The 15,036-nt window shown below is 39.5% G+C and overlaps 1 protein-coding gene across 1 annotated transcript in view; it reads right to left on the bottom strand.

The window, feature by feature from the left end:
- The window catches only part of LOC139468134 (uncharacterized), a 101,009-nt gene that overhangs the window by 53,929 nt on the left and 32,044 nt on the right, over positions 1-15,036 (bottom strand). The window lies entirely within an intron of this gene.

Below are 15,036 nucleotides of genomic sequence, written 5' to 3'. Positions count from 1 at the left end.
TGGACTAATATTTGCAGATTTGAGGGCTACTGTCCATAATCAACATTCAAATGAATGATTATTACTACTCTTTGATGTTGCCAGCATGCAGAAAAGGAATCTTAGAAGGCCATGTCTTGGGACAAATTTGGTTTTTCGAAACTGCTTCACTTACACTTCACTCCAACTATTGCCAACATTCACCAAGAGTATCATAACTTTGTGTATTTATATTATTGCGACATGAGCCATGAACAGAAGACATATGTTATTACTGCACTGATATTTTTCTGACTACATTAAAATGTAAAGGTAAGGCACAATTTATTTTGACGTATTTATAACTTCAGTAATTTTTGATATCGCTATTTTATTTGTTTACACTGACAGCCATTCCCCAGGAATGTTGAAGTAGTCCATCAGTGTTTACAGACAGTGCTTACATCATTTCAAGAAACCAGTCTCGTGAAAAACCTGAATGTCAAATTGTGTCATTCATACGCATATGAACTTTGAACAGTTTCACGGTCATGTGTCCGGCCTCTCTTCCAATGGAAAAGCTGTATATCGAGTAAACTTCAAAATAAAAAATTCTATGCGTGATAATTGTGTGGCCCTGGGCATATTTATCTACAGGCCTCCATGATTCAGCTGCAGTATTGCTTACTGTACTGACAAAACAACAAACAAATAGGTATTGCACACTAAATGATACTTACAGTGATGGACTGAAATGACATTTACAATATGACCCTATTTTCTTTAGAGGAGATGTCAATTTAAAGTTAGAAAGTTTACCCAAAACGTTGTGGACGGGCAAACAACGGACAACATGCCAGAACGAAATATTCCTTGAACTTTTAATTCTGGTTAGCTAAAATCTTAATTACATTTTTTCCTCCATTTCAAGATAGAGTCTTTGAAGGGGTGTTCTGGCAGCTAATGTACGGGAAAAGTGAGAACCAACTAGCAGAGCGGTAGAAACCACCTTCAGTCCCTTCTATCAACTTTCCACTCACAATCCCTGCTGGAAAGTTTGCACTCTTAAAACATGCAAATCCCTAAATTAAAATGTAAAGGTAAGGCACAATTTATTTTGACGTATTTATAACTTCAGTTTTTTGCATGTTTGTGTATTTCTTTTTCTTCAATCTGCTGTCATGAGATAATTGATGATGCCAGACATGCGCCACCAGCACTGGGTAGGATTTATGCATTTCGGTAATCTATATTTTGAGATAGGTCTTGTATTTTATTTTTCATGATATACTGACATCGCTATTATGGCCTTGCTGCTGATCAGTTTAGAATTTTGCACAGAAAAAGTTTAGTATCATGTGTTTTTCAATAATACATCCCTTTTTAGTGACTCATTTTGTTTGGCATTTTACACTGCAACTCAACGTGGCATTTTTTCTGTGTCTTATTATCTCAGACAATGCTGTCTTAAACTATCATCATTTGGCCATGTCATTGTATGAACAAATATATGTGGGTTAACAGTTAACATGTCATTGATCAAATTAGGTGATAAACCTATGATTAATGAAATTTAAGGTAGTCTAACTGTTGATGAGATACCTCTTATTTCAATCTGGTACCAAGCGCTTTTAGCATGAGGTTTCACCTGTTTAAACAAGAGTCATCAGAAAGATGACATATCCCCCGACAGCTGTCTGTAAAGTAACCACAAGTAAATGTGCAATTCTGTATGTAATGAGTCAAGAGTTGAATGTTCTTGAAGAAGCATACATTGTTTACCCACAAAAGATCCGGCAATTCTTGTTTCATGATGGCAAGGGCACTTTTATATACACCAACTGAGGAACTTGTGACACACCAGCTGATGAAGTTGGACACTGTCATTGCATACAAGGGAAAAAACAGGTTTGCAGCAGTACATGTATGTGAAAATAAACCACATAAGGTGTCATAAAGTCAGGGTGTGTGGCTGACAGGACAAAATACATCTGACAAGGGTAATCATGTATACAGGGACATTTCTTTTCACTCCACCCAGAAGGCTGAGACACATAGAACATGATAAGGACCTATGCTGACTGGACATTCAGAAACCAATCAAATGATCAAGGAAGTCAGATCCAAAGCTGGTGATGATCTGCATTTATTTTGAATTTTTGTACATCACACTGACTGATAGAGGAAAATCTGTTGATCACATTTCACAATGGTTCATGTTCCTTTAGGGACATGCATGAGCGTCACTGCCACACACCTGAGCATACTGCAGCAAACATGGAAAGACATGCCAGACTAATTACACATTATTTCATTGGTGAGATCCCTGAAAAAATACATAAGGTAGGATATTTCCATGTACCTTTCTCCAACAGAAAAGAACTGCAAGAATTGTCAATGTACGTATACATATGCCCTATTCCTTTTTTAAAAGATGACATTCTCTTATAAATATATGGCCAACTCACCAGCTTAAGTGCCACCCTGGTTCTTGTGATTAAACAAACAAAAATCTCATGTACTGCTAGAAGAAATTAATGTATCATATTCATATTACACATATATTTAAGAATGGTTTTTTTTGGAAACAAACAACTTCATACACAAGATTAATGTCCAAATGAGTTGTGTATGTATATGTTAATAAGGATCTTATCTACTTTTTATTTCTTATGGAATACAAAACTTAAATAATGACATCAAATAGTTACTTATTCACATAATTAATGTTCAGGTGAAAGAACGTTACAAAATTTTTAAACTAAAGATCATAATTGAAGTCTGATCAGTTACACTGTGTTGATGCATTGACCAATATTTAGTGTCCATACACATAATATTGACAGTAGCGGGTGACCTCGCCTAGGTGAACACTTCCAAGCTGACTGTCGTTCATTCCCCGATGAACGTCAGTTTTGTCAAGTGATTACATTGTCAATCGGGCGGAGTCATACAGAACTACTTTAGGGGAATTCCTCAATGTCTAAAAATAACATTAAAAATCATTAGGGAAACTGACGACATCGATTCAGGCTATGAATGATGCAGGCTCTGAGGCCAGACAGATCATATTCGACTGTCGAAATGAAGCGTCCATTCGAAGCTATAACAGAGAATGCTTGCTTTACCAAAAGAAATCACTGCGCTCCACACTGCCATGTATTGCTTCGGGAAATCCAACCGCACCGCATCAAGCGTTAATTTCTGTCATCAGCAGCCGTAGTACCACTCAAACACACACCTTAAGTTCACAGAACGTTAATATCAATCCATTTTCAGTATCAGCTGCGTCTGGATTTCTTTCCAAGGCAAACTTTTTCTGGGTGCTCATTTCCAGTGAATGACATTTCCGTAGCCACCATTTGCTACCTTTTGTAAAACCAAGGGATGTCACTCCAAATGGAATGTTAGGGACAGATGACGTCACGACTTTCCACGTTGATATAGTTCGCTTTAAAAAATTAAAGTTTGATGTTTAATGGATAGTTTTGTTAGGATTTATGTATCTGTCAATATAAGGATTGAAGTTGTATTTGTTGACGTTCATCAGCTGATGAAGACAGTGCCTCACATCATGGAATTTGCTCACGTGAGGCAAAAATAATAGCTACGAACTATATAAAAATATCAGCATTTCTGATTAAATGCAATGTTTTTATACTAAGCTGACGTTACACAGTGCTTTAGCTTCCCTACCTTATACATACAGACAGTACTGGAACGAAGAGACAGTTTAAACAGACTACAGCCCGTGCCTCGGCATCCACGAGTTATCCCACTTGGCCCCTCATCCTCATATTCTTCACTGGATGACATCAGACATAGAGAACACAGTGGCGCCAACGGTAAGGCGGAGGAGGCAGATGGAGTCTGGGTTGGCCAATAGGTGTAGCCTCAGGTAAGTATAAAAACATTGCATTTAATCAGAAATGCTCATGTTTTACCTTACCAGCCTTACCGTGAGAAGCGCCAGGCACACTGAAGAAGCACTACAAAACCGACCAGCAGGAAACCCAGCAGGTGACAGCAAGGTAACGGCTAATGGAACGGCAGGCAAGGGGATAAGATGCAGGTCAAGCGCTCTCGGAACAGAATGGTGGTCTGAAGGTAGAGAGAACAATGTTTGACAGAGGGTAAAAGCATGGTATTCCGTGTCCGGCTCAAAAAGAGGGGGAAAACAGGATAACAAACTTTACTAGGTACCGACATAACAGTACCCAGCAACCCAAGAGGAAACAGCATATGGGATGGTCCTACTTTGGCAATAGGAATCAACGGGGGAAGTGGGGCCGTAGACAGCCACGTTCCTCGGAAACGGCACGGACAAGTGGACCAAAGCTATGCGTACCCTCAACGTCCTCCAAAGAAATGTTGCAAAGATAATGGCTGGCGAAGACAGTAGTAGATGACCAGAAGCACCCCTCCATGATGGACCGAGAGAGACGTTAGCATGGAGGGCCAGCAAAGAAGACAGGGCACGGATCTCAGGTGGATTGGAGGCTGTTGGTGGTGGTAAGTCAGCACAACGATAAGCCTGCAGGATAGCTCTGCAGAGACACAGCTGGAAAGAGGGATGAACAGCCTCTTGTGCTGCTTACGATGCTGCTGTGACACCTGAAGATAATGTCGGAGGGCCTGAAGAGGGCAGAGGGCGAGCTCCAGGTCCATCATCAGGGCTGACGATCTCCGAAAGAGACGGGATGTGAAACTGCCGATCAGGTTGGCCAGGCAGTTGGTTTTTGGCAACAAAGTCCCAACAAAGACCAAGATGAACCAAGCCATGAGGATGCTGGTTCAGGTCACATCCAGGGCGAGGCTCACTAACCCTGGCAGGTGTCGCAAGGGCTAGGAGAAAGCAAGTCTTCAAGGTGAGATCTTCAAATGAGGCAGACGCAAGCGGCTCATACAGGGCCTGGCGTAAATAAAAACAACATCGAGATCCCTAGCTGGGGACGGAACTTCTTAGTCTGGTCCTCCACCCGAAAACCTCAGACAATGGCAAAAAGGGCAGGGACCTATGATTGCCGGGAACCTCTAGCGATCTTGAGGACAGAATTGAGCGCAGCAAGGTAGGTCACAATCGTGGAACCAGCCAGGTGATGGGACTGGCGAGGAAAAGCTAAAAACTACAAGCAGAAGGCCTGGAATGGCCGTCACATGTCATCATATAGGGAACAAGTGGAGGAATGATGAGCTCGGGAAACAGCGGCCGGCAGCACGAGCTGAAAATCCTTTAGCGATTAGTCACTTCTAGAGATATGCCAAACGTGCAGACTGTAACCGTCGGGATGCATCCATCTGGTGTGAGGATTGAGCAGCAGATTTGGCCACTCGGGAGACACGGGTTCTCCTGTGAGCTGAAGGAGCCTGGGAAACCAAAGTGACCTGGGGAAGAAGAACTGGGGGCAGAAAAGTGTATGCACTTAGGTTGACCCAGGACAGAGCGAGGCCATCTACATCCCAGGGAGCTGCATCAGGGACAGGAGACATGTACACCAGCAATTGGTGGTTGCACCCCGTTGCGAAGATATCTGCGTTGGGAGTCCCCAGGCGATCACACAAAAACCAGAGAGGAGCATCCACTCTGTGGGCAACGGACGATCGGGTCTTGACAGGGAGTCTGCTAAGACGTTGTGACAACCTGGAATGTGACAGGCTCGGATCAGAACAGGCAGACCACCGTCCAGATGAAACAGGCCTGTTGATGTAATACACCACCATGGAGTTGTCCGATACGATCATGAGACAGCTGTTGCGGCGGATCTGCCGCCAACGACGAATCGCCCAACGACCGCCTCCAACTCCAGTGTTTATGTGCCACACACTTTCCAAAGGAACGCAGAAAGGGCAGGAGAAACCGCTGAAGGGGACACAGTTGAAGACGACCCTTGGCGGCCGTAAGATCCTGAGCTGAAGCCAACAGCCTGAGAAGGCTCTACCACTGGCGGAGATGGAGAGGTTAAGAAAGGGCTCTCTTGACCCCAGATTGAATAGCTGCAAACCGATCCGGAGGAATCTGTATCAAGGAGAGTTCTGTCAGAAAGAGACATCCTATTAAAGTGACATAGCGAGAAGGAGTCCATGTTGATCATCCAACCTAACCAATGGAGAAGGCGACGGGTGAAATCGTGCTGAAGAATCGGGGTCTCATGAACCTGCGACAGAGGATGCATTCGTCTGGGTAGGCGCCGAACCGGCACCAGGACAGTGATTGACCGATTGGACTATCATGTAGGTACGATGTATTTACAGCAATCAAAACAATCAAAGCTTGTCAGTGTAGATTATCTTAATTGTGTTGCAACTGCAGACAGAAACTGCTCAGTCCTAACTGTTGATCATGTCCGGTCAAAATTTAAGAATGTCAATACTTTTTAAAATGTCCGGTAAGCAATATTTTAAACCGGACATTTGTGATTCCCAATCGAACATGTCGGCGCATATGACGGTTTCCGGACCCCTGGGTAAAACATAACTTAATATTTTAGAAGCTGTGAACTGCCATAAATAATTAAACATTAACAAATATATCATCAATACGCAATCATGGCTGTCTCTGTATTGACGACATAAATTTTAAAATGCTCCGTGAAATTATTCTAAAATCATGCTAGAATCAATAAATGTATTGTAAAAGGAAAAATTCTTTAAAACTTTCTCACATTTAATTAGAAACTAACACTGAAAATATGTATGTAGTATTTTATTGATATGTACGTCACACACTTGCGCATATCCTATCATATTCGACATTGCTTGAATGCTATTTTAAAACACGTTTTGTCACGCCTATTTTCGTGCATATGTTGTGGAGGGTGATCATTGCAGATCGACAATATCTATAGAAGTATTGTTTGTTTTTGTTTGTTTGTTGTTTAACGCCGCACTCAGCAATATTCCAGCTATATGATGGCGTATTGTTTGTCACACAATTATTATAGATAAAAGAAAATCATCAGAGTGTACATCGCAGATATGTGAATCATATACTGTATATTCAACCTAACATCGAATGGTGATCTTTATATATCAACAAAAGTTCAAATAAAAGATACAGAGAAACTTGCATGTGGCGTGTTGATTCATCATCTCACGAGAGCATGCAAGGTCAAACAGATAAAAAAGTACACCAATTATATCGTGAAAATCACTTTGTTTTTACTGATAATATGTAGTGATTTGTGTTATTCTGTATGTGACAGGCGAAATATTTCAAAATTGACGAATTCTTTCTGTGACATCACGTCCGATGACCTTTGCACTTAACGAAATACTGCTGTCAGAATACACGGTCTTTATTTTCGTTTTTCTCTTGTCATATTAAACGTGTGTCTGCTTGCATCATGACATGTTATTTGTATTTGCTTATATCACAAATATTCAACCAAAACACATGAAATTCGGATTGGTGAATATTTATGAGTCATTAACTCTTTCAACACCAGTCAACCAGAAGTGTTTACTGCTGGGACACCGAGTTCCCAGAAACTCTTGTATGATAGATGAAGCCAACATTTATCCAAAAAAATATCTGCTTGTAAAATGTCTTTGCTTCTACATGTTATACACCATTTGAAAAGGTCTGATCCTATGGTTTATAAATATGAAAGTTATGTTTATCACATTATTTAAATAATGCACTGACAACTTAATTAAGTTTGTTGTAAGTAAAAAATGTAAGCTAACACGTTGATAACATCCAGATTAAGGACCAAGGAAGCGAAAAATTGATGATTTTTTGGCAAATAGAAGATTTAACAAAATCCACTTACCTATTTCTGTCTTATTTTCATTGTTTGTAAACGCAATTGGAAAATAATTTTTAAAAGAACAAGGAAAAAAGTGAGCAGGGCTCACTAATACCCCCGACTTTGACTCCAACATACTTCTTAGTTCAAAACATGAAAAAAGCAATATTTTCATAATAATGAAACTTTAAACTACATCTCTCCTATTGGTATAGAGAGTGTTCCTTAAATTTGAAAAGAATCAAGGAAGTAGTTGTCAAGTTATAAGTTGCACAAACTTTACAGTAAATAAACAAAACATGGAAAAATTCACCTTTTTCTCAGAAAATCCAAATATTGAAATCAAACTTTGCACTGCAAAAGTATAAAAAGTCTCCTATTGGTAAAGAAAGGGTTCACCAAGTTTGAAAAGAATCTACGCAGTAGTTTTCAAGTTGTAGGTCGCACACGAATATATTCCTTGGTATAACTATATACCCCTACCCTGTTAGGTCAGGGGTATAATAACATTGTATACTACTCAAAAATAAATTAAATTAACACCCTGATTCATTCATATTACTATAATTACTCTGTCATGGCACTACAGATTAACTGCAGTAATATGAAAAAATTGTGTAGTTCTTAACTTTTTGTGGAGCAGTATATGTAAGAATCTGAAGATGAAAAATTAATGAAAACAATTTTTTTCTTTTGACTGCACCCCTCCATATGACACAGATTATATGTACTAAGTTTGAGATGAATCCACTGAATTGTTTAATTGAAATCGCGCGGACAAAGCTTTCGGATGGACGGATGGACCCTTGGTATAACTGTATACCCCCGACCTTTTAAGGTCAGGGGTATAATTATAAATAGTATCTGTCATCACCCATATCCTGATAACAGCGGCTGTCCGTTCAGTAACATGAAGAAATACCCCCGTTTTCGAGGCTTCGTATGAATAACACGTTCGTCAAAGACTGGCATATGAAACATCGCCAGAAAGCTTATTCCTTCATCTACACACTCGTAACATCGCCTGGAGTTTTTTCGTAGTTATAACGTGCGATTTCATTGGATAAAAATTGGTTTCTAATGAGGCTTTCTTGCCTAAATCTGCTACAAGGTTCGTGATTGGTCAGATTTGGGGCACGTGACCCAAGGCAGCCAATCAAGTTACAGCTATGGTAGTGCCTCGTGTTATAAATTTCAGAAGTTGATGAAAGATTTTTGTTAAATCGTGTTATTCTGAACATTTTAAGCAGGAAATCACTAGATATATATTAAAAATAAGGAACTTCGTGAATGTATAGTGCAAGGTTACGAGATGTGACAAAGATTTTTCATGCATATATTTTTGCATTAAACATCGTGTCCGAGCCGAGAATTCAAAGCCGAGATGTCATTTCACTTACATTACACGAGATTGCGCTAAAAGATGGGACTAATAACTTAGATGTAAGTTTGACAACTTTTAGATATATATTTGTAGGTTTTATTTATTACTTTGTATAACATATATAAAGATTTGCTTGAAACGTCTTTATTTTGCTCCTTTACATGTTCGATCGGACCCGTTGTCGAAGTGTGTGGTAAAATATAAAATATATCTATAAGTTGTCAAACTTACACCTAAGTTATTATTTCCATCTTTTCGTGCGATCTTGTGTAATGTAAATCAAATGACATATCGGCTTTCGTCAACCTCGATTTCTCGGCTTGGATACGATGATTCCAATGTCCCTGAAAAACCTTTGACACGGCCCCTAACCCAGCACGACAGATCCACGAAGTTCCATGTTTTCAATATAGATCACGAGTTTCCTGATTGAAACATTCAGAATAACAAAAATCTTTCTCCAAAATCTTAAATTCATTACACACATACCATTGCTGTAATTTGATTGACAGCCTTAGGTCATGTGCTCTAGCTTGACCAATCACCACCCTTGTAGCAGATATCGACAAGAAAGCATGTTACAGCTACAGAAAGACTCTGGGCGAGGTAGGTGTAAATGAAAAATAAACTTTCTAATACGAAGCTTCGAAAACGGACATATTTCTTCATGTTACTGAGCAGGCAGCCGCTGTTATCGGGAAATTGGTGATGACAGATACTATTTACAATTATTTTTAAAATACTCCTTCGTTCATGTAAACAATGAAAATAAAATAAAAACTGACACTTAAAGATTTTAACCACACACTATATTATGCTCAGAATGGCCTAAAGTTTACCGTTTCAGGTCCACATTTAAAAACATTTCTTGGGGCGGGCATGCCCCCAAACCCCCCTAGATAGCTTCATCCAATGGCGCTTGCGGCTACCGCATCCCAGGGATGAACAACACAAACACTGAAGAGTTACCGTTAATGGTTTCCAGCAAATTTTATAACGTGACACTTTAAATTAACCCAAAGGTTCGTATTTCTGCAACTGCCTCGAAAATTGAGTGTTTTTTCTGTTTAACATATGGTTAATAAATTTATTGAAATGGTTCATAATTCTACTGAAATGGTTCATAATTTACCATCATGCTGTTACTTACCAACAAAAAAAATGTGAATTTTATATTTTTGTTTGTGCAATGATAATACCATCTATGTCATTATTATGCAGTTCATCTAGTAGTATCTCAACCCAAACACTTAGACTTTTCCACTCACCACTAGTATCTTTAAATTGTATCCATTGCCCATGTGCTTGTACGGCAGATTGTTTACACTTCCACTTCCGGTTGTCTCGATCTCAGTTTATTTCTTAAATTGTTTACAATGTTTTTCATCACTCTTGTCAGGCTGATTGCCCTTGTTTTAGTATTATTCTCCCATAGCCCTGTTATCTTTAAACAACATTCATGTAGATAAAATTCCTAATATACTCCCATAATATCTTTCATTACCGGGCATGTGCAGTGCTAAGGAAATGACATCAAATGTATATTTATGTAAATTCCTTTCAGCCTCCATCTTGCAGTGTAACCATTGTTCTGTCAAGTCACTTTGTTACCCTCCATCCACCCCTTCACCACCTTGGGGCTGCTCGGTTTAGGTACAATATTTCGGCAACTCAGGCAGCAGCATTACATGGCTTGGGGCCCCAAAGAATTCATTACTTTACCTGGTCTGGTGAAGCCAACAGTTTCCAATACCATACCCGCAGGGTACCCCTCTCCTTCAATTTCATAATAATCTGCTCCCTTTACACCTCTCTACCCGCAGGGTACCCCTCTCCTTCAATTTCATAATAATCTGCTCCCTTTACACCTCTCTACCCGCAGGGTACCCCTCTCCTTCAATTTCATAATAATCTGCTCCCTTTACACCTCTCTACCCGCAGGGTACCCCTCTCCTTCAATTTCATAATAATCTGCTCCCTTTACACCTCTCTACACGCAGGGTACACCTATCCTTCAATTTCATAATAATCTGCTCCCTCTACACCTCTCTACCCGCAGGGTACCCCTACCCTTCAATTTCATAATAATCTGCTCCCTCTACACCTCTCTACCTGCAGGGTACCCCTACCCTTCAATTTCATAATAATCTGCTCCCTTTACACCTCTCTACCTGCACGGTACCCCTACCCTTCAATTTCATAATAATCTGCTCCCTCTACACCTCTCTACCCGCAGGGTACCCCTATCCTTCAATTTCATAATAATCTGCTCCCTTTACACCTCTCTACCCGCAGGGTACCCCTACCCTTCAATTTCATAATAATCTGCTCCCTTTACACCTCTCTACCCGCAGGGTACCCCTATCCTTCAATTTCATAATAATCTGCTCCCTTTACACCTCTCTACCCGCAGGGTACCCCTCTCCTTCAATTTCATAATAATCTGCTCCCTTTACACCTCTCTACCTGCAGGGTACCCCTACCCTTCAATTTCATAATAATCTGCTCCCTTTACACCTCTCTACCCGCAGGGTACCCCTCTCCTTCAATTTCATAATAATCTGCTCCCTTTACACCTCTCTACCCGCAGGGTACCCCTACCCTTCAATTTCATGATAATCTGCTCCCTCTACACCTCTCTATCCGCAGGGTACCCCTACCCTTCAATTTCATAATAATCTGCTCCCTCTACACCTCTCTACACGCAGGGTACCCCTACCCTTCAATTTCATAATAATCTGCTCCCTTTACACCTCTCTACCTGCAGGGTACCCTTACCCTTCAATTTCATAATAATCTGCTCCCTCTACACCTCTCTACACGCAGGGTACCCCTACCCTTCAATTTCATAATAATCTGCTTCCTTTACACCTCTCTACACGCAGGGTACCCCTACCCTTCAATTTCATAATAATCTGCTCCCTCTACACCTCTCTACCTGGAGGGTATCCATATCCTAGCAGGCTGGCACGGCCCTCTGAACCAATTTCCCATCCGCAGGACATTCTGTGTGTGACCGAGCAGCCCCCTTGTATACATCACATATATCCCAATGTGTAGTAAATTATATTGTTTTTACCCTTTGTTGTGTTTTCATTTCACAACCATCATATCTATACTCAGTTAAAATTAAGATATCACAGATATGATTATTGAAATCAATTTGCACAATTTTAACGATTTTAAAAGGTTCCTGACATGAAACGTAAACTACCTTCAATAACATAATTCAGGCAGGGTCACGAAAATTTACAAATTTTGTGTTCGCTTTGGTCTTAACCTTGGTATGATTGAAAACATCAGGAAACTTTTAGATAGTAATGTGTAGTTTTCTATCAGGAATAAATGAGCTAAATATTTCTTCAATTGGCTCTTGTTTAATGATTTTTGTTTGTTTGGTTTGTTGTTTAAGCCATGCATGTGACACTGTGCGAGCAAGTGTGGCCACACAAAAGATTCTGCACCAGTGAGTGACCAAACACAAGATAATGCACCCATTATTGACCACACATGTGACACTGTGCCAGCAAGTGTGATCACACACAAGATTCTGTACCAGTGAGTGACCAAACATAAGATACCGTATTTTCTTGAGTATAGTGCTCACTTTTTTTCGAAAAAACACAGCTGTGTAGAAGGGGGTGCGCATTATACACGAATTATGAGTTTGGATGTTTTTTTCCCCCATGGAAAGACATTACCGTGAGCACAAAACATCGGAAATACCATGTCAACAAATCCATGTACGCAAAATAATCAAGTAATTACACTGTCTGGCTATAAAAAGCGTTCTTTGTATTTCTGGACTTATGTTTGTAACTTACTTCATTAATTTTATTCAAAATTCCTTTTAATATTGTTTTTATTAATTTCGGCGAAATCGTGTGTGAAGCGATCGGAAGATCGCACAACTCACCGTTATGAACAGCAACCACGGTCAGAATACCGCTATTGACGCCTTGAAACGAACTTTAGTTGACAGAGAATGGATACATATATCATAAATGACATACTTTGACTCATTGGTCATATTTGATTTTGTTTGACGATTCTATGTCAACATGAAATTCTCGCGCTCACGTGATCACGTGCGCTTGAGCCTTGACGGTGACTGGTCAGACATGTTCCATGTAAAAAATAATACCCGGGAATAGCGATCAGCTGCTTTGCTTAGGGTTATTATTATTTTAAATATGTTTAGTAAAGGCTGCATATAATTAAGAAAATAATGGAATATATTATTCCTGATAAATAAAATAGTTTCAGATACAATTGTTGCCAATCCTTGCATTAAAAATCCTATAAAGTTATATCATTGGGTGTGTCTTGACCAAATCACCGGTCGATTCCAAGAAAACGTGTGTACAGCTGATTGCTGTTTCCGGCTTAGTTTACAAGAAAATACACAAGGTAATCTTAATCCCTAGATATAAAACAATGCCTAGCAGAACAATAAATACTATTGTTAAATAAACATGTCTGGTGATATTTTATCTCAAATTTCGAATTTGTACTGGCAAAGTTTCTCAGCACCTGTTCGTTTGCCAGACTTCGCTGAAAGGGTACGGTGTAAATTTTTTCTGCGCCTAATATTCAAATTTCTTTTTTTCCAAAATATTGAACCCGCTAGAGTGGGGTGCGCATTATACATGGGTGCACACTATACTCAAGAAAATACGGTAATGCACCCATTATTGACCACGCATGCGACACTGTCCCAGCAAGGGTGACCACACACGATATACTGATTCTGCATAAGCAGCACCAAAAAAACTTCACCTTGACATGACGTGACAATACATGAGGATCAATAAGTACAAGAATGATACCAACCAAATACAGTGGTCCCTCGCTACAGCACTACCAATGGGGTCCAAATAATTGGTGGGCGTTATAGACGATGAGCCGTTTAACCGAGGCCGAGGCGGGAAGCGTGCTCGGCAAATCTCAAATCATCAATGTGTTTATCTCACGTCACGTCAAAATAGTATATATTTTTATGGACCTAGATCTACATGTAATATCATTCATTTATTAAATCTGTCACATTTCACAATGTCTGAAATACGTATTCCATTTCAAATTATCATTTTTTCTCTATAAATTAAAAAAATATTCACTATTTCCCGCGATGTTATTGAAAATAAAATTCTCGGACACACGTTTCGACAACGGGTCCGCATCGAACATGTCAACGAGCAAAATAAAGACGTTTTAAGCAAATCTTTAAATATATTATACAAAGTGATAAATAAAATCAACAAAAATATATCTAAAAGTAATCAAACTTACATCTAAGTTATTATTTCCATCGTTTCGTGCGATCTCGTGTTATGTAAGTCAAATGACATCTCGGCTTTCGTCGCCTTGAATTCTCGGCTCGGACACAACGTTTTAATGCAAAAATATATGCATGAAAAATCTTTGTCACAGCTCGTAACCTAGCACGATACATTCACGAAGTTGCATATTTTTAATATATATCATGATTTCCTGCTTAAAACGTTCAGAATAACACGATTTAACAAAAAATCTTTCGCCAACTTCTGAAATTTATTAAACATGAGCTTGGTATCACAGCTATAATTTGATTGGCTGCCTGAGGTCACGTGCTCAAAATTGACCAATCACGAAGGTTGTAGCAGATTTCGGCAAGAAAGCGTCATTAGAAACAAATTTTAATCCAATGAAATCACTTGAAAAAAAACAGCCGATGTTACGAAAGCTTGATTACGAAATGAATGACTGCCGTGTTGTGACAGCAACTACATGTGTGTGACAGTGTCGTCTCAAATTGGATTGCCCACTAATTAAGAATATAAACTTCGCTTGTGGTTCTCTTTTATTGCATGCATGCGCTTCTAAGATCAAAGGATGTATAGTGTGAAAAGTTAACTAGTTGAACAATCGTATTTCTGGGACTTGCCACGGATGTTTTCAAACAGA

This window comes from Haliotis cracherodii, unplaced genomic scaffold (genome assembly GCF_022045235.1).
Source record: "Haliotis cracherodii isolate W230 unplaced genomic scaffold, xgHalCrac1.p SCAF_2, whole genome shotgun sequence".
NCBI lineage: Eukaryota > Metazoa > Mollusca > Gastropoda > Lepetellida > Haliotidae > Haliotis > Haliotis cracherodii.
Note: the sequence above shows the minus strand (reverse complement) of the source record. Positions and strands in the feature narration are given on the sequence as shown.